The 25,606-nt window shown below is 45.3% G+C and overlaps 1 protein-coding gene across 1 annotated transcript in view; it reads right to left on the reverse strand.

Moving 5' to 3' along the window:
- Positions 1 to 2,593: 2,593 nt before the first annotated feature.
- The window catches only part of BRIP1 (BRCA1 interacting DNA helicase 1), a 1,630,984-nt gene continuing 1,607,971 nt past the window's right edge, over positions 2,594 to 25,606 (reverse strand). Inside the window, exon 22 of the mRNA XM_078679817.1 lies at positions 2,594 to 3,237. The gene's annotated coding sequence lies outside the window, so the exon portion shown is untranslated. The remainder of the gene's footprint in view (positions 3,238 to 25,606) is intronic.

The raw sequence follows: 25,606 nt of genomic DNA on the forward strand, positions 1-25,606 counted from the left end.
GGGACTCTGCTAGCTCATACTGCTCTTGGAGGCTCTCAAATGATACCATAACAATTCCTTCCCATAGGCCCCCAACCATGGAGATTCTGATGAAATGCCTTTGTTGGAAGCCCTCCAGCCATTTAAAACCCGCCAGCCACCTTAAACCCGCCAGAGCGTCCGAGTCTCAGAGCAGCATTTCTAGTGTAACTTTTCAATCCCATTACTTTGGTTACCTTTTTCTATGTCTGACTCACTGTGGCTGTGGTACAACTGTAGAGTGCCCTTAGATAGCCCCTCTGGGGCAGAGCTCTCCTATCCGCCAAAAAGGCTGGATCCCGTTGGTGTGTAAATGCCCAGCATTGATCACATGCAGTTGTGCTTCCTAGTAGTATCATTTAATATTGGGCAGAGTAATGCCCCTCTCATATGGGCCTCTCATGAGGGTGTCCAGTGCAATCCTGGGAATGCCCCCGTTCAACAATAGTATCCAACCCCGTTAAACAATTGTATCCAAGTAGTCGTCTGCAATGTCTAGAAAAACTCCTCTGGGATTTGGTACTGTGTGTTTTATAATACATAGAGGAATTTTGGTAGGAAGATAATTTGTATTTTATTTTTATTGTTATTGTATTTTATTTGCACTGCCCTAAATTTCTGTGGTTTTGAGATTGTGAATTCAGAACCTAACAATTACGTCCCTATAACCTCTGTTTTTTTTGTGAGTTTCTAAGCTTTTTTAAATGCTGATTCCTAAATATAGTGGCCCCATAACCTTTAGCTTTTTCAGTGCGTTTCTGTGGCTTTTTTAACTCAGCGGGGGTTGCCCTCAGAGTCTGGCTGCCATCCAGGCCCTTTGGCAACCCCCCATATTCTGCCAATCCCAGGCTGTGCATGGCCTTCACCCATGCGCAGTGAGGGGTTGGCCACAGGGCTTAGCCTGCAGTAAACCCCCGTATGCATCCAGCCCCATGCTGCACATGGCCTTTGTGTCTGAGTGGGTCTGTGTGTGGGTGCCTGAATGGGTTTGTGAGAGGGTGCCTGGGTCAGTGAGTGGGTGCGTGTCTGAGTGGGTTATTGAGTGAGTGTGGGAGTGTGTGATTGGGTGTGTGAAAGCTGTGTGGGGCTGTGAGTGGTCGTGTGAGTGTTTTTGAGGGTTTGTGAGTGGGTGTGTGAGTGATTGTAGGAGTGTGAGTGGGTGTGTGAGTGGTTGTGTGGGTCTGTAAGTGTTTGGGTGGGTATGTGAAAGCTGTGTGGGACTCTGAGTGGTTCTGAGGGTCAGTGAGTGGGTGTATTGGTGAGTGAGTGGGTGTATGGGTGTGTGAGTGAGTATATATTTTTTTGATTGGGGTCTGGGTCTGCAGATTAGAATCTGGAAGGATCAGCTGATTTGCAAGTGTTCTTAGAAAAAGGTATTCAGACTGTTCCTTGCCCATGAGGGGTCCCTCACAAACCCCTCGATTAGGCGAATGTACTCACGGTACCTCTACCTAGACCCCTTCTATCAGTGTTTAATTTCATTTTCCCCGCTGGGCACTGAGCAGCGATTAACAAAATGGCGGCTGCAACTTTCCTCTCAGGTTGCAGCCAACCAATCACAGCACTGCTGTTAGCACATGAATTTGCGTCCCTTTATATAAACATTTGTTGTAAGCTTAATATCTCTAAAACTAATCTACAGATTTACACCAATTAACAAAAAGCTCACTATGTGGACCAAAAGCTAGCTTTCTGCCAAATTTGGTGTAATTCCGTTCAGCAGTTTGGGCTGTAGACGTGTCTAAAGGTCCTATGGGAATTAATATGAGGAAAACGCATTTTGGGACCTCCCCTTTTTCTTGGCCCCTGCTTCACAAACCGCCCTGAAACTTTCCAGACAGCAGCTGAAGTAATGGGAACATTTGTCTGTCAAATTTCATGAAGATTCATCAACTGGTGCCAAAGATATAGGCAACTGTTAATCACCTTTGTAATAAAAAGTAGGTCCTAACTATAACTACCTATTGGCGACTGCAAGTAGGTAATATATATGTGTGTGTGTGTGTGTGTGTATATATATGTGTGTGTGTGTGTATGTGTGTGCTTGTAAATGTAAAATGTAAATGTACAGGAATTTATATAGCGCAAATCACCAAGCGGTTTCTAAGCGCTTGCTTAGGGAACCCGTCCTGGTATTCCCCTGTGAGATAACCCCAGCAGGGTTTCCGCAAGGTGAAAGCCAGGTATCCCGCCGCGAGGGGCCGTTGTGGAGAGTAAGCAAGCTATTGCCCAGAGTTGCAGAGTGTGAACCTGTGAATCGAGTAGGCACCGGAGCGAGAATTGTCGAGTCCATGGACATTTTAGGACTCAAGACCCCGCCGAGCCGGGAAATGAACCCTGGTCCCGGGCTGACCTCTGCTTCCAGGTCTGCCTCCTCTAACCAGTGAGCCACACTTCTCTGTGTATATATATATATAACTCCACAACTGCAATCACTAATTCTCCCGCCTCTTGTGATGGCGAGCCCGCAGAGGGGTAGGGAACTCCTTCAATGCACCAACAGTCCCCTCCTTCACAATGTAAAAAAAGATGGGCTGTGGCTCAATTCCTTCAGTGTGCATGTATTATACAAGCAGCAAAAAACACCTCAAGCATTTCGGAGCTCACCGCTCCTTGCTCACGGGTCAGTTGCGTTTGCTTCAACATTACATATATATTTGCGATTCCACCACCATAAATGTAGGACTACATGTACTGCATTGTGGTGGCCATCTTATAACAAGGAACCTCTTGTTACCAACTGCATAGAGTTCATCACTTTTCTTCTTTTTAAGCATGTTTTAACATAAATGTACAATTAATTCCAGTTACAATTCATGATCATATTTACAGTCTTTATGAGTAATATTCCGGTTGCAAGTCAAATTAATGTTCTTTGGGCTCTTTCAACTACTTAATATGCCTTGTCATATTTTACAATTGTTCTAAGCTCACTTAAACATATCTCCTGTTATAACCCATTTTATTTTGACAATTCTGCCCCAGTGGGCAATCGAGTCCCTACATTGTCATACCCTTCATTTTGTAACATTACATAAAAAATCCTCAATTTCCTATATACCCAATTTCACCCCAGTGGGCTATCATGTTGATCCTATTCAAAGTTTCATGCAAATTTCAACTAGTTCTTCAAGAAAGGTCACCCAGCCATCCTGAATCCACCAAGATATATTCAATCTCTTTTACGTTTCCTTCTTCTTCAAGTCATCTTCATGTTACCTACAACGATAAAAACAGTGCAAGGATTCTATGTACAATTTAAAAAAAAAACCAGCAAATTAACACATAGCGATTCGCACAGAAAATATTTAGAAGAAATTCATCTATCTATTAGAAATCACATTGTTCTATGTAAGGGATCTACCCCAAGTGGACTGCTAACTCTTCATCTCTATTAAAACCCATCGGGTGTAAAGTTTTGTACTTTATAATTATCTTAGATTCTAATCTGCATAACTCTTGGACTTTATTACCCCCTCTCTCTAATATAGAGATCCTAATGAGTACACAGAATTTTAACAGACTGGTATGTTTATTGTGCTGCTCTTTGAAATGTCTCGCTATGGGATATTGCTCGTCCCACTCAAAGCCTTTGTACAGCATAGTCTTATGTTTATGTTTAGGGAATTTATTAAGAGCACGTATACCAACAGTTTCTTGGCGCTATGAGGAGAGGGAGAGCTGTCCTCCAGGGCTCTATCAGTAAGCTAGAGTGAATAACCATGTCTTCAGTTTTTTCCTAAAACTGGTATACTCAGGTGTTAATCTGATTTCTATTGTCAAGGAATTCCAGCGCATGGGGCCAAGTACCGAAAAGCGAGAGCCACCCATTCTCTTTCGCTTGAATCTCAAAATAGACAGCATATTCATAGTGGCTGATCTGAGATTCCGTTTGGGTAAGTATCTTGAGATCTTAGTGGATATAATTTAGGGCCTGTTTCATGAAGTGCGTTAAAGACAATGCATCTGGTTTTAAATATGGATCGCTGCGTCACAGGAAGCCAATGTAGCTGCTTCATAAGCGGCTTAGTGTGGCAGAGTCTCGGTTTCTGAAAGACTAGCCTGGCCGCTTGATTTTGGATAAGCTGAAGCCTGTGAGTTTGATTAGCAGGGAGTCCCAAATAAATGGCGTTGGCATAGTCCAGCCGGGACATTATCAGGGCAAGCATGATAGCTATGCTTGCCTCCCTGGAGAAAAATGCCCTACTTTTCTTAAAGGTTCTCAATTGATAAACGCATGAGGTCGAAACCAGGTTAATCTGTTCCTGCATGGATAGATTAGCATTTATCGTGATGCCCAGACTTTTGACAGAATTTTTTTAGGTATAGGTGGGGTCTTTGAAAGAGAATCTTTATGGCATCAGGCCTATGCGGGTACCCTTTCCCCAGAATGCCTCTTATTATGCTGCGATGATTGTGACCTTTCCCACCATGCCTTGATGGTTGTTATTCTTCAGTTTGAAGTGTCCTAACACTTATTCATCGGATGCACTATGTAAGTGAGAAAATAAATAAGTATTTGGACGTATTGGCTTTGCCAATGAAGTTTGCAGATGTCGTGCAGCATCAGCAAAAAAGCAACATGCTTCATGCCGATACTGAGCAGCATCTGTTAAGAAAAAGAAAAAGGATGGTATGATGCGACTGATGTCAGTTTCTTCATTCTGTAGGCGCACACATGCGTTACAGCACACAAGCACACCATTCTGACACGCACCATTTTCCTTATTTTATTTACAGATCCAAAATGGCAGACGCCACTTGGATTGATAAATAAAAAATAATGCTTTTTTTTATGAAAGTGAAAAATAAAAATAAAGGGCAACAGTAGAGGCACTAGGGGGGGCGTGTGGAAGAAGGAGGACAAAAAAAGCAAATGAGGGAGAGAGCAACATAGGTGCAGGGGGAAAGCACACACTTGGGCGATTAACACAGAGCGAAGTTCAGAGGCATGAAAGTTGCACATGGTGGAGAGAGCAACAAGGGCTAGGAAAGAAGCACAAGAATTTGAGAACAACGCCGAGTAAGGGAGTGGAAGGGCTTGATGGGAGAAGCACACAAACAAGTGGGTAAATAGCACAAGAGTGATACAGCAACAAGGGGGTTGGTAATTGGCTGGTGAAGCACACAAGGGACAGAGCTAAAAATGTGAGTTTCAGATTTGGGTTCCATCTGAGGTGTTGGGTAACTGACAGTGGCGGCTCCTCCGCTATGGGGGAGGAAAATCATCCTCCCTGCCAGCACCCTCAAAGAAGTGAAAAATAAAAGGATAATAAAACGGCTTTTAAACCTGTTTTATTATCTGTTTATTTTTCTTCTAAGTGCACCGAGTCTTGGGGGCTGACAGGCACTCAGAGGGAATGGTATGCACTGCCTTCAATGCGCATGCGGATTTGCCGGCCATCTCAGGATGGCCAAACTGACATGCGCACTGAAGCTGTCTCCAACCTGAGCTGCGTTGCCGGGTTGAAGACAGCAGACACAGTCTTCCAGTCTCACTGGGAGCGCAAATCAAGGGCGCTCAGACCAATTCTAATGCTGCTCTCATGTAAACTGGTGATTCTGGGAGGCTGTCTGCAGAAGAGCACACTGCAGCTTGTTGAAGGTAAGTTCTTTTTGGTTTTTAAAAATCAGGGTAATTACACCCCTTCTCCCACTCAGCCCTGAGACCAGCCACCGCTGGTAACTGATTGAATATTCTTGGTGCTATGGGGAGAATACTTGTTTACTGCTAGCTAGTTTAAAACTCAATCACTGTCATAGAGTGCTTAACCTAAAAGAAAAAAGTAGTCACCTAAAAACGAGCAGTGGAAGGATACAAGTCAGCAAATCAAGGGGATGGTAAAAAGGCTATGCTCCAGGGGAGGGACAAACACAAGAAAAGGAAGCCAAACCATCCAACAAGAAGCAAACAAATGAGAGCGACAATAAAGCTAACCAATGGTAACTAATGGTCAGAGTGTAAGCCTCCAGTAATTTCAGAGCAGGTCTTTTGCAAACAAACAGCTTGCGTTCTCTGGTCAGCGAGGCCGAATAAATAATCCCCTCACAGCAACCGCAAATAACAGCATCAAAAAGCTAATTGCAGGATCCATTGTCCGATTATAATGTGTGATCATATTTGTGAGAAACTGGGATTTAGATCTCGACAGATGGGTTATTCCATGCCGAAATATAAATCTTATAATATCCTATGGGATTTAAATTTCCGTGGACGGGATATTCATCACCATTGTGACGAAGTAAGACGTCCGCTGATATCTAAATAAGGCCCTTAACGTCTATGACTACGTAACAGTTTCTGTCACTGAAGATAGAATAGTCTGCCTGGGATTCATCGGTTAGTGTACAGAATCCCTGGCATCGGATGCACCAACCACTTGGATGCTAATGACAAGGGTAACTCGTCATGAAGTGCCCATTCATTTCAATGGAAATTACATTAAATATCTGGAATTGCCTTAGCACTAAAGGGGTTTTAAATATGATGAGACATGGGTGCAAATGTGGCACTACTTACAATGTATTTAAAAGCTTTGAGGGTATCTGTACCTCTACAGGACAGACTTTAGTAGCACAAATAGGAACAACACAGGGGTTCTCAGTCTCAGTCTGCAACATTTTCATGCCGAGAAAAGTCTCGAAGGAGAGGCACTGTTTTCATCACTTCATAAAACACTGGGAGAGAGATGTGTCTCGGAGAGGACACCAAACTCCAAATAACCCCTTTTTGGTGTACTCTGGGGTCCCTAGGGACACTTATCACATGGATAAGGAAGTCATGTGAGGAAGGCAATGACAGTAAAAAGAATGAAATGAGTTAGAAAGCAAAATCTATATGAACTAGAAAAACTAAAATCAGTTTACTAAATTGACAGTGATCCATGGGATTCAGTCATCTTCAGACTGTTCCTGAAGTGTGTTCAATTAAGAAAACAGATTTTTTTTAAAGGATGGAACCTACTGAAAGTTGAGTTTTAATAAAGAAGGGAACTGGCTGCACATCCCCAAACTTAGGAAATCTTCCAACTGATAGCCAAAGTGGCTTTAGTTGGTTCAATAAATAGCCACCAGATTTCTGGTACCTGAATGGCTCCTTAGAACAGGCACTTTTTTCCTTACATTGATTTTCCTTCTAAACATTAGACTTCGTTCCCTTACATTTCCCAAGACCCTCTTGCAGCTGCTAGATTCATTGTTTTTTAAAATGTGTTATCTCACAGGAATATGCATAAATAGAACATGAGCAAAAGTAGTACCTGATGGCGGATACAGGAACATGGGCCGCCATTTGGCCCTCTTTATCTTAGCTAAAAGAAGAGATACTGGGCCAGATGTACAACTAATTTGCGAGCGAAAAATCAGTCGCTAACCGATTTGCGCATGCAAAATTGGCCTTACGCTAAAACAAGAATAGCAATGCGAATGAATACCGACTCGCAATAAAAGCGACCAGTTTTGCGCACCAAAAATAGCGAATTATAATGTACAGACCAGTTGCAAATAGCGAATATGCACAAAATTACCCAGTTGCGCATGCAATTTACCATGAATCAAAAACAGGTGGCAACCAGGACCAACCTATAAAACCAAGCCCGGAATGCATCAGAAACTTTCCTACAATGGCTGCCCTGTACGTGATATCGAGGAGGATGCAGATACTGGCTGCTCAGCAGAGGAGGCGGAGGCAGGAGAGGATATTCAGAGTCAGGCTAACCTTGTTTGAGAAGACATAGGAGGAGATATATGACCAGTACAGGCCGAGTAGCACTGTCATCCTAGACCACATAGGCACCTTGAAGTCACAATTGGGAAGCAGAACCCTGCACAGCAATGCAATCCCCACACATGTGCTGATGTTATGCACCCATGACATACATCTTCAGACACAGTGGCATATACTGCAAATTAGAAAGAGGTGACTTGATGAAGGATACCTACTAGGTACTCATATGTCATGTCAACACTGAAATGTATTTGCATATTCATGTCTGTCTACATGTTGCCTCACCAACAGATTTTCATTACCAGGTGACAGCACGTATGCCCTGCAGCCATGGATACTCACACCGTACCTGTCGCCAAATAACCCAAATGTGAGGCGGTACAACATAGCACATAGGTGCAGCAGGTCTGTGATTGAGAGCACTTTTTGCATCCGAAAATTGCGCTCTAGGTGCCTTCACAGGAGTGGTGGGGCCCTGCAGTATACACCAGAGCCAGTCTGCAAAATAGTGTCAACATGGCCTGCATTGGTGGCTTGCGCAGGGATGTCTTTGACTCTGGAGGCTGATGGTCCAGGACCACCTGCCCAACAGCAAAGGGATGGTAGTTCTGCAGCAGAGGAGAGGAGGTGTAGGGACCAGATAGCCAACAATTATTTTTCAGAGTACATCCAAACTAATGACACTCTTCCCTCTACAAAGGACAATACCAAATGTGAATATAACTTTGAATGGAAACACATAAACAAATAAATGCAGCAGTGTATTGTGGTTAGAGCACCACAAATGCAAACAATGCTATGGGCCCATGACTGTGCAGTTACTGTCAACAAGTCACTTCCTGCCTTTATGTCCAGCCTAGGTAAGGCTTGTACCTGGTACACCTGCTTGGCGGCTGCTGCTTCTCCGCAGCATTGGTGTATCCGCTGCAGACATGCTACTGCGGCTTGAAAACTCACTGTAAGCTCCCTCAGTTGCACCCCCACTGGCACACGTGAGCTTGCAGTGTCTCCACTGTTGCTGTCATTTGTTGGAAGCTGCGTGACACATCACCACTATTGTGACTCCACTAGGGTGCGGTTCGTGTGTTGGGTAGTTGCCTGCACTAACCTCCCAATGCCCCTGATAAAAGCGTCCATCATGTGTCCCCTGCTGCGCGCCATGCCTCTTTGCTGCCCTCTCCCCTCAGCCAATTCCTTACACAGATCCCCTAATGCACCTGTGAGGGCATCAAATGTCTCCACTATGCGGCACTGGCTATCAACCATCTGCTGAGTTATGTCCCTGAATCCATGGCTAAGCTTCAGGTTCATCTGCCTCACTTGCCTGTCCCAAGCCGCCAAATAACACCTGATTGGATGCCCCAGCAGGTGGCTGGGTATTCAGACTGGCAGGCATCCACCTGCTGGACTTTTGGGTTGGACGGACTAGCCAGACCTTGGTGGCAAAAATGCGTCAAGCTCGTGCTATAATGCTGTCGTCACACTGGCTGGAGCCTGTGTTGAGATAGATTCACCACTTTTTGGACAACTTGGACCACTTGATGTTCCCCATCCTGCCCTTCCTCTTTCTGGGCCTGCTCCTGGCTTCCCTCAGTGTCATCTGCACTGTGCTCTCCTCCCAGAGGTGTATCTGTATGGCAAAGATATAAGGACACAATAACTTATGTGAGTCACTATCTCAGTGGTGTTGCAATGTTTTTCAGCTTATGTAATTCTGTAACTATACTGTGTGTATGTGGCTATATCTCCCATAATGCACCACTTGGGTTTTTTGGGTGTGGCAATAGACTTTTGTGTGTGGGTGATTGGCATGCATGTGCAGAACAGGCTTGAGTGGTGGAGTCAACACATTTTATACATTTCACACTTACCAGGGTTTGTTGTTGGCTGTGATGTGTCGAGGGTCCCAAAACCAACAACTGCCTCCCTCCCCGGGGTATTCTCCACCATGGCCTTTGCTGCAGATGGTTCCGATGTAGTAGATGGCCCTCCTCCTGTCCCTTGGACTTCCTGCAGTCGTGCTGCCACCGTCTGCTTGGCCCTGGAGTCCAGATCGTACGATCTTTAGTTGATGTTGTCCAGGGACCTGTCCGCCACACCCAGTGCATTGATGCGCTGCTGCATTTCCCGCCAGATCGTTCATTTGTCTGCCTCTGGGACACTGTGCGATGACCTCCCAAACAGCTGCTCATGGTTGTTTCAGCATTCCTCTATTATGATGTCTATCTCGTTTTCTGAGAATTACAGCTTCCTCAGACGCTCCTTTCCAGCCTTGCTGCTCATGTTTTTTCAGGGAGCCTGCCTGCAGTGTTAAACTATGCTGCTGCACCTGACCATGTCTTTGCTAATATGCTCAGGACTCTCCAGGGACACAACTTCCTGTTTTGGGGAACTTCAGCTCTCCTAGGAAGTGTTTTTGCCTTTGTTTCTCGCGTTCGCAAATTACGTGCGCTAATTGGGCTAGTTTTGGGTGCTCTTGATATTTGGGTATGCTATATGTCCTTTTCACTGGGTACGCTATTTGCGAGTGCATACCGACTCACAAATAGCCGGTACGCTAAATTGCGACGCGAGTCTTTAGTGACTCACAATCATGATACTTTTTTGGTACGTAGGTCTCGTTTTGCAAGTCGCAAATTTGCGACATGCAATTTTGGATGGTCGTACATCTGGCCCACTGTGTCTAAAATGCCTCATTCATTGTAGAAGACACAATGGTTCCACGGACTGACAGACAAAAAACATACTTACTTGATGTTGCTAGTACAAATCAGCATATGAAATAAGGCAATCCACCAGATCTTATCAAAATACTTGTTTCAGTCCTTTATATCTAAAGGCTTCTCATTCATGTTAATCAACATATACATTAGCTCTGTAGGTTTCTTGTCAAGTACCACAAATTACCTATACTCAGTGGCATTTAATGGCTGTACATTGTGCGAAGTTGGCCTGGCATATGCTGTCAACTATTCTAGTGGGCACCTTGCACCAGTCCAAACAACCCTTATTGATGGTAGGTTTAAAACAACCTTTAAAGAAAGCTATCCTAGTGGTAGCTGTGGAGAGCAGCCTTCAGGCTAAGTGTTGAAAGAAAGTAAAGCAGCTTGTTTTACCAGTCTATAATCTCATGAATGACCAAATGAAAGGAGAACCACACCAGGTATACATATATAAAATCTATGTATTTATTCTAAATACATCCCTCTTGTCTCCTTATGAGGCTAGAGGCAAAAGTACATTCAGTCAACTTAATTAGCACACAGTAAATTGGCACAATATACGTTGAGCCCTAGGGGCGTACCAAACCATATATTAAGAAAGTGGTATAAGAACCACGACTGACATAGATACAAGGCCTAGAGCCTTTAGAACAGAGGTCTTCAAACTTTTTTGCTCAGAGCCCCCCTAAGCAAAATGTTTTGAGGTCGGGCCCCCCCCAAAATGTAATGCAAAGATTGGGTAGGGGCATGGCTGCGTGCAGGGCTTATGTGATGATTTCAGGAGAACTTTTTCTATAGCTTATAAACCGCACTAGCTATGAGATTTATAAAGCAGTAAATGCATCAAACAAAAACATGCATTATCCCAAACATACTTATTCCCATAGTTGGGGTGTCGTGAGCCCCGCACACTCTTGGACCCCAATGCAACTACACCTGCTGCACTAATAACTGCAGTCCTGAGTAGCAGGCTATCTCTTCGGCATCTTTTACCTCTTCCCCACTATGACCAACCATCATCTTGGTCCTAATGCTAGAAAGGAAAAGAAGCTGCCAAGCCCATTTTTTTAAAGGTACACAGTGATAATTGTGATGCAGCAGGCCCCTTAAATCCCTGAGCCCCAGTCCTGCTTCATCTGCTTCCTTAATGATAACCAGCAGTGGCCACTTACACGCCTGGCAGCAGTTCCGGCTCCACTAGTCAATGGCCCTTTTAAAAAAGAAAATGAGAGACCACTTATATTGTCCCCTTCTTTGGAGTATCCCTCTGTAGAAGCTGACTTTAGCCATTTGTAAACATAAAAATGGGTTCCCATACAGGGCTCCCTATTCTGGGCCTTCTCTTTGACAATACCTATGAATCTCAATCCTTTCCTCTGTCTCCTAGACCATTACTGATTAAAGTGAGGCCCCAGGGGTCGAAAGGATTAGGGCTCTGCATCTGAATGCAACCGTGCTGGCCATCTACCTGCCACTTTTCATAACAACAAAAGAGTGACTGAATCCATAAAAGCTACAGGGAAAGAAACACACAGAATATTTATTGAAGGACCCTCACTCACCACCTGGGGTGACATGCTTCATCATAGGGTCCCCACCGGAACAACCGAATGCCGTTCCGGTGTGCTACGACGCCTGCGATTGCAGCGGAGCTGGTGAAATGGTGTGAACAAGTGCAAGTGATATGGTGCAGAGTTAAGAAGTAACCAGAAGCTACCTATAAATAGCCTTTATTTCGAGGTGTTCTGGTTGCTGATTAAAAACAAATGACGGATCTAACCCAGCAAGGTAAAGAGGCTGGAAAAACCGTAGGTGTGTAGTGTTAGGTCGACATGAACATGTTTCAGCTTATATAGTGGTGCAAGTTTTGCTAAGCATTCATCAGGACCATTTGATCAGTGCAGATGACCATGGCGGTATAGGCGCGCTAAGGCGTACCCTAACCTCTGGTCATGTGTGGGTGATAAAAAACTCACGGTGTTACCATGAATTGCGGTCAACTGGTGTTCTCCAGGCCGGTAATAACCTGTCAAGGAGAGAGTAAAAATTAACAGAATATTCATCTTCTTGAGCAAATCATTAACTCCCTCACTTAGCAACTACAGGTATCTCTAGGCATTTGCAAGTTTCAATCTATTCTGTATTTTCTATCTTTGTGCATAATAAAGCTTGTAGGGAGGGGGGGAGAGAAAGGGCGGTCAATGGCTGCTCATCCCAGCCGGCTACGCAGCTCTCCCACAACACTTTTAACAGCCTACTCAGCCACCCATCTGGCTTTTATACCCGGGGGCAAACCCCACCATTGGGGGGATAAGGATGCACAATCTCACACACCCCCTTTCTTACAAACAGGCATGTTGTCAATAATTGGCACCCACTTAGCCGTTCTCTTTCAGTGGCTGCCGCCAGGAACCTGGTAATCAAGTTAATCTGACCCAGAACGGGCTGCGGCGGGATAGAGCTAGAACGTAGAACATAAAGCAACAAACAGGAAAAAACTGGCTTACGTGTATCAGGTATGATAGTTACTTCATGGAACTCAGGTTGGGGGACCCCCTAGGAGTTCTGAGAACGAGAGAGCAAAAAAAGGGGGGTAAAAGGAGTAACGAGTTACACAAGCACCGTTGGTGACAAAGTAACGGGCCACCCTCCCTCCCAGTATTCCGCTCCACTTACTTCCAAAATGCAAGGGTCCCGTGATGTGACTATCCGTACACGCCTGGTTCCGAATATTGCCGATACTGTGGCAAACACGAAAGAAAAGCGTTCCTCCCTGGTCACGTGGGGTAACGTGAGGGAAACGTCTCGACGTCACGTCAGTCTTTGGCAAAAAGAGCTAGAACTATGCCGCCCAGTCAGATGGCATGACGGCAATTCTAAGCAATAAAGTTATATTGAAACTGTTTGCAATGTTAAAAGAAACCTTACTGCTCATGCCCGCCCACTAGCGTTAGTGAGAAGAACGCCTATTGATCTCTAAGGCAAATTCCTTCCTAATGATCCTACGCTAGCCCCCATTTAGTCATTGCTACCAAAAGGGGCGTTTATGGCCATGATGGGAAAAAGGCAGCGTTCGGTGCAGTCATATCTGGATTTATCGCGGCTGATAGCATCCGAAGCATCGGAAGACTCTGAGCCTCGTGTTAATACTTGACCAATACACTAGGTCCAATCCTACCAGGAGGCTTGAGAGCGACCAAAGGCCCCTAATGGAGTCTGCTTTTTAAATGGTTCTACAAGGCTAGGTACACTACACCAATGGCTGTTCATTACAAGACTCAGTGGGCAAGGGAAACAGCACAAGGTCACTTCAGTACACTACCCCAAGGTATATCATCGTTTAATCCCTGTTGGTTAGTAGATAAACGGTAAATCCACCTTTGTTCCTTTTCGAACAGGGCCCGCTGAGTGTTGGGTCCTGGTCTCAGCTGTTCTATAACTGTCCAGGAAAGGTCATCAATCTTGTGGTCAAGGGCTAGGAAATGCTCTGTCAGTCTTGTGCTCGCCTTCCTGCACCTGATGTTACTCCTATGTTCCCCCACACGCTGTTTAATCCTTCTCGTTGTCATGCCCACGTAGCGTAAGCCACATGGGCATACAATGAGATAGACAACGTTCGAAGACTTACAATTCGTGTGGGCTCGCTGGTACCACGTGGACCCTCGTTCCAGGCTCAGGTGTTTGGTGGGCTTCGTCAGGTGGCATACACTACACAACCCGCAGGGGTAGTGTCCCGTAACAGGAGGTAGTCCCCATACCTCAGTAATGGTTCTGTCCTGATTTTGAGCTTGTGTTTTTGGGCGAGTGTGAACGAGGGATTCCTTGATGCTTTTAGCTCTTTTATACGAGAACAATGGCTTCTCCCATTGATGGTTATTGCTCTCCAGTATCTTCCAATGTTTTCGGATTGATTTAGCCACTGCGTGGGAGGCGCTGTTATAAGTCGTTACGCAGGTGAGTAGAATCTCATCCTCGTTTTTGACCGTCTCCTCCAAAAGGGCTTCCCTGTTTTGATTTCGAGCGCGCTTGCGGCTTTTTTCAAAATTCTATCCGGATAGCCCCGTGCTTTATGTTTATCTGTTAGGTCTTCAGCTTGTTCTTTGAATACCGCCACCTCACTGCAATTTCGTCGCAACCTCAAATATTGCCCATAAGGGAGATTCTCCCGTAAGGGTCGTGGATGGTAACTTGTGAAGTGCAACAGGTTGTTTTTTGCTGTGGGTTTATGGTGTGTCTTAGTCTGTAGGCTGTTTCCCACTCTTGTTATCTCGACGTCTAGAAACACCATCTCTTCCTGATGATACTAGTGTGTACATTTTAGATTGGGGTCACAATTATTGATCCAGTCAAAAAATTCCAGTAGTTTTTGTTCAGGACCCTGCCAGATGATAATGACGTCATCAATATACCGCCTCCAAAAATTCAGATAGAATAGAAAGGGGTTGTCTTCTGCTAGGATGAACTTCTTCTCGAAATTAAAGACATATAACCCCGCCACACTCGGGGCAAAAGTGCTGCCCATCGAGGTCCCTCTGATCTGCAAAAAGAGGTCTCCATTGTATTCAAAGAAATTTTGTTTCAGAGCAACAGAGGCACAGGAGATCACGAACTCCTTGGGAGTCACATAATCCCAGTCCGAGTCCTCTAGTGTAGCTTCCAAGACCATGATGGTATCGTCTTGGGGAATGCAACCCATGGCCACCCCATGGACTCAGATTTCACACAAAAACTGCCCCTAAATAGTTAATTCTGACTTTGAGAAGCCTCTGCCTGAAAGTGAAAGGTGTGGTGGTAGTGCAGAAAGTTAAAGAAGAAACCACTGTTAATTGATTAAGGGGCATATTACCAAGGGTGGCGATAGGCAATTATCGACGGTTTAGCAGCCGTTTTCAGCCGCTAAGCGGCGATAATTCTATTGCTCTATTAGCAAGCTGTCACTAACTGATGTTAGCATCAGCTTTTAGGCGATAGCGAGCGGTTTGGGGCCCGCTTTGCATGTTAGCGATATTTATCGCTAATGACATGCAAAGTGGGCGTACCCAACCTGTTAGCAACTGAAAGCAGTCGCTAACGTCGCTATCGCCTATTAGCAAGGCAGGCGTAGCAGTGGAAATATTCCCGCTATCACCAAAAACCAACGCCTGCTCAGACCAGTTCTTAGCCATGTTATCCAATGGGAGGTGGATAACATGGCTAAGAGCATTTCGTCGCTAATGCGTGACTATCGCTGTATTCTCAGCGATATTCACGCATTTCGCCGCTATCGCTGGATATTTTAGCACAATGGAGAAAAACGTTGCTAATAGCATGTTTTCTCCGCTAACATATCCAGCGATTAAAAAAAAACGTCGCTAAGCCTATTTAGCGATAATTATCGCTACTTGTTGATAATATGCCCCTAAGTCCCTTAATGTCAGGGGCACTGGACTTATGGGTTTTTGCAGCAGCAGCGTTTTCCACATAATTATGAGTTTGCTACATAATCCATACCCTGCAGATTCCAACAAAAAAACTTGATTCTAGCTCAAACGGAACAAAAGTTACTTAAAACGTGGCAAAGTGTTCAGGAGCAGTGGAAGGCCCTTTGCAATGATTGACTTTTAATCTTGTAGTTGCTTATTGCTGTATTTGGGTGTGAAACTGGAACTAATGAGGTGAAATATTTCCCTTGATAGTGTTGCCATGAATTAAAATGACAAAATAATGAAGTAATGCTAACCACATAATGTGCCGCATTGTACCGCCTAATTTACCTGCTCCTACTGAATAATTTTGCCAAACTTGCGGCATAATGTGGTCCTCTCCTGATGAGTTATTGCAGCAGCTCTGCTAAAAAATTCATGGTGGCAAAGATTTGAATTTCACATATTTCTAAAGCCACCAATTCTTCCCCCCCCCCCCCCCTAACCCCCCTCGCTACCTTACTCTCAGCTGCAAACAAGCAGAAGTGACCCTGGTGTGCACCCAATGTCAGTTGCAATTAAATATACTGGAGAGTGTGGTAACACCAAGACCAAGTAAAAGTCACACTTGCTTAGATTGCATTCAGATGTGGCGCATGGTGAAAGGCCTAGTGTTATTGACAGTTGTAGAGGAGCACCCAGAAAATGCAGTATTTCATTTTACAGAACATTGACTATAATATTGCTCTGTTTTGGTCATAAACGTAAAAAAAAGAACGAAAAAATTTGACATGGTATGAACATGGATGATACAAGCAGTAAGAAGATGGAAGCCTTGGCGTTTGAAGAAAGAAGAAAGCCAGTAAATATGTGATATTAGTTTTCTACCAGCAAATTCTTATGGTGGATGCAGCTCAATTTACTCAAGTCAGTCATTTTCCAGGTTAGTTTAATCACACTCCAATTATTCCACGGGTCAAATGTTTTCTGTCACGAATGGAATACCTCTGGCACACGTTTCATTATTTTTGCCAATAATCAGAAAATAATATTTCTTTTATTTTGAAGAGCCCAAACAATGCTCACATATTAGGGCAATGAGCTCCCAAACGAAGCGCAATGGCTAGAATATTCTTCTTATGGAGTAACAATCTTCCAGACTGTCGCAAAATAACCATAGACACATTTGTTGAAAGTAAAACACTATTTGTTGATAGTTTTCAAAATGTGTTATTCACATACAACCACTGACTGTGGGCCTGCTCGTGCCCTCCAGTGCTGGCCCGCTGGAGTGAGACAGGATATGCAGACGAGGCCTCACGGTGGCCCTGGGACTCAACCTCACCGTGCTGCCAACTCGCTGAGCCTTCAAGGCAATCACTGATGACGTGCACTGGCAAGGTAGCTTGGACTTGCTGATGAGTGCTCCTCTCACAACATGCAGAGGATACATCTTCTCTAAACAGCTGCACCACATTAAGGGGGACCTATAAAGACTATTTGGCACTAAATAGCTGCTTTGGGGAGCTGAACAGACTTCACCTCTGTGGCACCTTGCAATCTCAGACGCCTTTTAACTGATACTACATTACTGCCAATGGAAAAACATAGAACAGAGCGAGCGAAAATTCTACCTTTTACAGAGCGTGTTAACAAGTAGCAATACAAAAATAGCCTACACTGCTACAGCTTGGAGGCTAGATTGGGTTTAAAATTTTTTTTAGCAAATCCTTTGACCCTGTCAGCACACTCCCTGACCCCCACCCCCACGCCACACTGATCACAGTTCACGCTTCTCATCTCCGAGTAAATGAAGACAGCCTGGAAATGCAGCAAATTAACATGGCTGCACTTCCAGGCCATCTTAATTTACATGTACTTTCAGAGGCATTTGCGCCCCCCTGGGAACCCATTGACGCCTTCCCAGGGGGGCGCGCCCCACAGTTTGAAGACCTCTGCTTTAGAACCACTGTGGCCACCAGGAACCACCCAAGGTAGTGACACAGGGGACCCACGGCGGAAGTGTGCAGTGTCTAAACACAGCAGCGAATCACCATTAACTTCTATGGGAAAAGTCACGGTTGGAATTTTAAAGATGAAGGACACTTAGAAGAGGACTTAGAGGAAACCCCTTTAGAACTAGGAGGTTCTAGAGTCAACACCCCCGGAAGCACCAAAGTACTCGAGTTACCTCACCCAGGGAAGCCGGGTGCATAGGTGTCTTTTCGTGTTGGGTTTCGTTGTCGTTTTCAATGGCGATCTGCTGCACAGTGCTGCTGGCGTCCAAGTGGAAAGTGTCTGGGTGGATCCAAGCCTGGATCAAGGAAGAGAAGAACTTGAAAGCAGAGGGGACAGAGTCTGGGTCACTTGCCAGTGACCAGGAAGGCGATGAGCGGATGCCCACCGATGTCGGGTGATTTCAGGTGAAGCTTGACTCTTCAGCCACGAGGACCAGAAAGCGTTGACGACGACCAAGTGCTGGATTCGAGCTGTCCCACAAAGGATGGCGAGTGCTGCGTGTCGGTTTCCGGATTGGACCCAACAAGCCTTGGCAACAGCAACCCACGCAGGAAGTAGAAATCGGCTACGGTGCAGACCAGCAAGGTCTGAGGGACTCACCACGCGGTGGAGAGTCAGGGCACGTCTGGCGCAACCAGGGAAGCCCAAGGAAAAGTAGAGTTACCTTCACGGAGACCCACCAGTCGACAGACCAGGGATCGCCTCGATCAGAAATGCCAAAAGCGGGCTCACAGAACACTCGTGGAGTGTAGGCACACAATCTTTGGTGCAGATGGTGCTCGGGGCTTGGACTACAATGAGCACAATGCACAACTTCAGGAAAGCTCGGGAAGTCGATGCACTAGCAAATGTTCACGGAGTCCAGGAGTTCCGGTTCCACGTCACTCGTGAGGACTGCGGGTCTCAGCTTTGCTATGATCTCGTGTTGGCCTCTGAGAAGTCTTGAAGTCCTTGTCCTGAGTCACAAATACTTCGGAGTCCGGCGGGAACTTTGGAAATGCAGACCGGCAAGATGCTTCTTTGGTGACTGCTTGAGCAGGGAAGTCACTCCTTGACCCCAAGGGAGATTCTTCAGTCCTCCAGTCAATATAGCGTGTTGAAGTTCCAGGATTCAGCTTCAGAGTTTCGGCCAGGTATAATCTACAGTCCTAAGGACTGGGGTCCCTTACTTATACTAAGAAAAGGGGTTGGACATACTCTGGGACCCACCTATGGAAGGGTCAGGAAAGAGGGGTGGTTACACCCATTTCCTTTGTCCAGTTTTGCGCGAAAGCAGGGGCTGAGGCCCCTGCAACCGGTTTGAAATGGGGTATGCACAGGGACACCAAGTGTGCCCCCAACACTGTCTGAAAAGCATTCTCTGAATGCACCCACCCTGCCCCAATACACTAAATCCTGTCTGGGAGGTGGATACACTTCCCTGTGACAGGAAACCTACTGTCCAGGCCTCCCCTGCTGGAGTTTCGTCCAGCAGCAGGAGGTCAGCCCGTGTCTGTGGCTTCCATTTTGTGATGCCAGGGCTCGTTTAAACTATTTTTTTTTTTAGGTCCTCATTTCACAGTTGGCAAACACAAATAAACACTGACAGCCCTAATTCTGTCCCGGGTGCCTCGGGCTGAAGGTATTGCTTATGCCTTAGGCCGGCCCGGCCTGCCCATTTGTTCAGGGCGTGGTGTAATCATAGGACCCTGAGGCTTTAGACCAGCCTCATTTCTTTTCCCCACTCTGTCAAGGGTATCCACACTGTGCTATTTACATTTTGTGTCATACCAAACGTGCAATTCTCAATACAGCTCTAAGCCAATTCTCGTACAGGGGGGGGCTCGAGTCTTTCCAGATCTTACATATCTCTCTACGAGCAACAAGAACAAGGTTGAAAAATAAAGCCACCTGTGTCTCCCTAAACTTACAAACAAGATCAGTATCTAACCCCAAAAAAATTCTAACTGTTCAAATTAATTTTAACCTTATAAATGCCCTCCAAAGCTCTCTCTACATTGGCCCAAAAAAGGTCTAGACTCAGACATTCATAAAAAACATGGATATCGTCGGCCTCTAGTGTTCCACATCTGGGGCAACAGGTTGGCGATGAGGCAAACGTAGCTATCTTTTTGGGGGTGTAGTACAGCCTATTCAAGGCAAAGAAGTGTTTTTTCTTGAGAGAGGCAGACCTGACGAATCTGTATAGGTATTGGAGAGATGTTTCGTATAGTGTACTTGAAGCAACCTCTAAGGGAGATGAGTTCCAAACAATATGCAACGATGGTGTATGGCCTTCCTCAACCTCAAGCATACTTCTGTACCAATAACCCACGTCTTTTTCCCTATACCCCGGTGTTAAAAGGGCAGATTCAATGCCCCAATTACCGCAAATGTTGACCTTCTCTGCGGAGAACCAGGAGCAGAGTTGTAAGTATTTGAATCTGGAGAAGGAGTCTCCAATCCTCAACCTCAGCACCTCCCAAGGGAGAACCCCTTCCGATGTTACCAGGTCAGACCAAACTGCTATTCCTGCCCTCCTGATAGGAATAGAAAGACTATCTTTAAGGCATATTGGTAAGCCAGGGGATTCCCATATTGGGGCTAGGTCAGAATAATATTTTATGCCCCATCTTGCCTTTACTCTAGTCCAAAATAAGAGTGCCAGTTCAGAACCTTAAGACGTACCTTTTTATAGAACTTTGGAGCCCCAAACTTATACAAAAAAACAGGCCCTCCCCCTTCCTGGCGAGCCATGATCCCTAAAATCTTCCCCCAGTTGGATTAATCTGGGTTAGAGAGAAGACTGCGGATGTTTTTTAACTGGAAAGCAAGAGCATACCACAGGACATCTGGAAGAGCAAGACCCCCCTTTAACAGTCTTCTTTTCAGTTTCTTCCACGATAGCCTGGAGTTCTTATTGGCCCAGATGAAACTTCAGATTTTTCCCTGAATTCTACTGAGTATTTTATCTGGAAAAGCCAGGGGTATCGTATTAAAAAGGTATGTTAACTTGGGCAAAATCACCATTTTGACCAGATTGACTCGGCCATATATCATCAGAGGGAGGTTCTGCCATCTCAGAAACAACTGATCAATATCCTTGGCCACCCTCTTTATATTGATCTGGGGTATATTGATTAGGTCAGAATTTATTAATATGCCCAGATATCTAAACTGACTACTTTGAACTCTTTGCCAATTGTTAATCCCCCAACACATTGTTTCAGTTTTTAAAGTGTTGATAAGGTAGCCAGAGTACTGACCAAAATCAGACATTATCTCCTCTACTCTGGGGAATACCTCTGCCGGATTGCTTGTGTAGACCATCAGATCGTCCGCGTATAACGCAAGCTTACAGCTGTAATCATCCACTTTGAATGGTGTTATCCGATCATCCAACCTCAACGCCTGTGCCAGGGGCTCAATATAGAGATAGAACAGGAGGGGCGAAATAGGACACCCCTGCCTAGTCCCCCTACTGATGTTGAAACAAGATGTCAATAGACCGTTCAACAAAATGTTAGACGAAGCACCTTCATAACAGCCTCTCAGTACATGGGGGAGAATTGTCCCAAACCCCATAACGCTCAGAACATCCCATAGATAACCCCAATTGACACGGTCGAAGGCCTTCGCAGCATCGTATGCAGCCACTGCCAGGGGCTCCGACCGTGCCACTGCCAAATCAATGCTGCCAATCAGCTGCGAAGTCAACTCATGGATGTGCCTACCAGGCATAAAGCCCTTTTGGTCGGAATTCTCCCCGCCAGAATACTGGTAAAGATCTTATAATCCGCATTTAACAGGGAGATTGGCCGAAAAGAGTCTGCCTTAAGAGGGTCCTTCCCTGGTTTTAGTATAAGGACAATTGTAGACTCCTTCCAAGATGGTGGTGCCCTACCCTCCAGGCTATATACATAGTTAAAAAGTTCACAGAGTCTTGGGATTAAAGCATACTGAAGTCCTTTATATACCTCGCCAGGGAGGGCATCAGGGCCGGCTTCTTTGTTATTTTTGATCTTTTTTATGTGAAGACTGACTTCTTCATTCGTGAATGGTCCATTCAAGATCTCGCGCCCTTCATCAGTCAATTTAGGTAGGGCCTTACTCTCTAGCCACCGAAGTGCATTTGTAGCACTTGGAGACTGTTCTTCCTTGTATAATTCAGAGAACATGGTAAGAAGACATTCTTCCATGTCCTCTTGTTTACAAGACACAGTGCCCTGATTATCAATAATTAATTTATTGATATTGTTCTTCACCCGGTCTGCCCTGATCTTACTGGCCAGGGTTGCCCCTGCTTTTTCTCCGTACTCAAAGTTTTCCATAGAGTACACGGCCCACTGTGCTTTGACTTTCAGGTCCAGCAACCCTCGATATTCGGATCGGAGACATTCTAGATCCACCAGGATCTGTGGTAAGTTAACCACATGGGATTTTTGCCTTAAACTCTCCAAACTTAAGATTTTGTCTTCTAAGATTTTAAACTTCAATTTCTGTTCCCTGTTATTAGAACAGATCAGGCTATGGAACTGGCCTCGGATATAGGTCTTATAAGTGTCCCACACCATTCCAGTGGCGCTGACCCCCAATTATCAGAGAAATAATTAATAGTAGATGTGGAAACCATGGTAACCATATCTGGGTCCTTTAGGGCTGCACGTTTTAAGGTCTACCTGGGAGTAGTCGCTCTAGTAGCCACCCCCTTTGAAAGAATAAACATCACAGGGGCATGGTCAGATAAGATACTTGGCAATATTTCTATCTCCACTAAGCTGTCTAGACAAAATCTGTCTGCAAGGACATAATCCAGTCTAGAGGCATGGCCATGCTTTTTGCTAAAATATGTAAAGCCCGGCCCATTCCCATTCTTGACCCTCCAGGCATCAATTAGGCCAAGCTCATGCATCATGTTTTTCATGGCGCGTCGGGATCTCGGAGCTACATTATAGCGACTATAATTGGAACGGTCCTGTTGGGGATCGAGAAGGACATTAAAGTCCCCTCCTATAACTAAAGGGGTAGTAACCTCAACCAAATTAGACTGTATTTTTAATAGACTAGAAGGAACGTCTATATTTGGTCCATAGTATGATACAATGGTTAATTCCCTTCCACTAAACTCAGCTCCTGCCAGGACCCATCTTCCTGACTGGTCCGTTGAACTGAACTTTATGGTACCGCCACTTCCCACTTTAATCAAAATGGCGACTTTACCACGGACTGCCCGGAGCAACAAAATGTAGCTACCCATCTGGTCTTTCCAAAGAGTTCGCTTGCCTCAGTGACACTCAAGTGAGTCTCCTGGAGAAGAATTATTTTAGCCGGAGACTGCTCTAAATATTTTAAAATTAACCTACGCCTCCGTGGACATCGAAGCCCATTAACATTCCAGGAGATACAGGATATGTTATTATCCGCCATCATCTAGTCTCTCTCCCTCTGAACCCTGGTACGCCTATTTATCTGAATAGAGATTCCTATAAACTATTGTGAAATAAGGACATTTTTTCTCTTTTTTCCTTCCCTTCCCCCCTCCCCCCACCCCCCTTCCTCCCTGGGGAACCCTCCCTTCCTTCATGAGCATTAAGCTCCTTGATGGAACCCACTCCCTCCCTCCGCTCTGTATGGTTTAAACAAAAAGGTGCGTATTTTTTCTAGAGTGATTTAACTTGATATATCAGCAGTAAATACTGCATAGCAAACATCAGTAGTGAGAAGAAGAAAAAAAAAGGAAGAAGGAAATATAGTATTCATATTACCCCTACTGCCTGACTACCAACTGCATTGCCTAATCATTCACCCCTTTACCACCCCCCCTGATTTTTTCAATCAAATTATCTGCTTCTTCAACATGGCGGATGTTATGCATGTGATCATTCCACATTACGCGAGTGAGGCGGGGAATCTGAGCTAGGTACGTGCCCCCAATGAGTTCAAAGTCGTGAGTCTCTTACCCATCTCCCATTGTTTTGTTGCAGTAATATGGGAGACATCAGAGCGTATTGTGAAGGCGAAGGGGCTAGAAAAAGATGTTGATCTTATTGAGCCTGCTTTGAGGGCCAAGGACAAAATCTTCTCTTTGATGGTATATGTCAGGATATTGACAAGGATCTTCCTAGGACGCTCCTTCGCAGGGTTCCTTCTATACGGGTCCCGATGGACTCTCTGGATATCAGTCAATAAATCTTGATCAACATCGGTTGAGTCCTTTAGGATTGTTGTTTTCAGAACCGCAACAATAAACGCCTTAATATCATTACCCTCAAGATCCTCAGGCACATTCAGGAATTTTAGATTGTTCTTCCTTGAATGATTTTCAAGTCTTTCGAGGTCATCCTGCATTTCTCGGTTTTGTTGAGCCAGTTTATCCATGGTGTCCGAGGAAGCGGCAATTGCTTCTTTAATCTTAGGGAGCTCTGCTTCCAGGACGTCGGTCCTTAGAGAAACCTCCTCCACCTTTCGGGCCACGGCCTCACATGAGGCCTGAATGGCCATCTGATTCGACTCTGATATGGAAAAACGCTTCCCTATGTCCTCCTTCAAGGCCAATAAAATTGCTGCCAAAGTCCCCGTGGTAAAATCTGTCGGGGGGTGTCTCTAATAGATGCACCACTATTAATTGAGCCAGAACTCTCTGGGTCATGATTACTCCCGACCTCTTTTCGGTTAGATGAGTCTTTCTTGGATTCTCCCGGATCTCTCCCGTCTGTATCCTGCCCTTCTTGAACATCGTGAATATCAAGGGCGGAAAAGCTATTAGAAAGTTCTATTGAGGGATGGACTGTATCCACTAAAGGCGATAATGACATCTGTATCTTGTGGCTAGACTTGGATACCTCGCCCTCAGTGTTCAATACAGTCGATACAGTATCTACCTGTATCTTACTCGAAGTAGGAGTAGCATTATTTACATCTATTTTACTTGAAGTAGGTATAGCATTATTTGCAGCCATTATCTTTGACCTTTCAGAGCCGCACGAAAAAAGAACCGTGTAATAGGATTTCAGCGATGGAGTCGCTCTCACTGAAGCAGAGGTTCCGCCTTTGGCTCTTCTCCTGCCCTTTCCTCTTCCTGGAGAAGTATCTGCTCCAGTATATCCCCCCTCCCCTTCCCCCTCTGGGAAGTAGGCTTAACCTGAATTATAGGTGGGGAGATGGATGGATTTTTATTTAATGAATTTAGAGGGGCTGATGTTAAGTTGGCAACCCGGTTTCTTAATGTATAGCGAGTTACTCTCGCTTGAGGAATATGTGCAGTTCTCTGGGCCGATGCCGATGCTGATGCGGAGCCCAATTCTAATACGGGGGCGTCGGGGTCACAAACCACTGCACTATTGCCGTCTTTCTCCATGCAAGACTTCCTCCTGCTATCGAATTGGGGATCGCTAATGAAATCACTAACAGAGTTAAGTTCGCCCCCAGTATCAATGCCTAATATACCTGGGTTGCCCACTGCCCCGTTCCAGGCTTCCACCTTCTTGTACTCCTGAACTGCCCCAGCCTTTAACGCGGAATCCAATAGCTGATCAGAATCCTCACAGAGGGGGTAGCTATAGCGATACACTCTAAAGTCTTGCTGCTCCCGTTCCCTGCCAAAGTCCTCGAGAAGATCGTCAACCGACAGCTGGCCGCCTTCCTCGAGACGAACGGATCCCTCGACCACTCACAGTCCGGCTTCCGAGCCAATCACAGCACCGAGACCGCCCTCATCGCAGCCACTGACGACATCCGAA

The sequence above is a fragment of the Lissotriton helveticus genome, chromosome 3_1 (assembly GCF_964261635.1).
Source record: "Lissotriton helveticus chromosome 3_1, aLisHel1.1, whole genome shotgun sequence".
NCBI classification, from domain to species: Eukaryota; Metazoa; Chordata; class Amphibia; order Caudata; family Salamandridae; genus Lissotriton; species Lissotriton helveticus.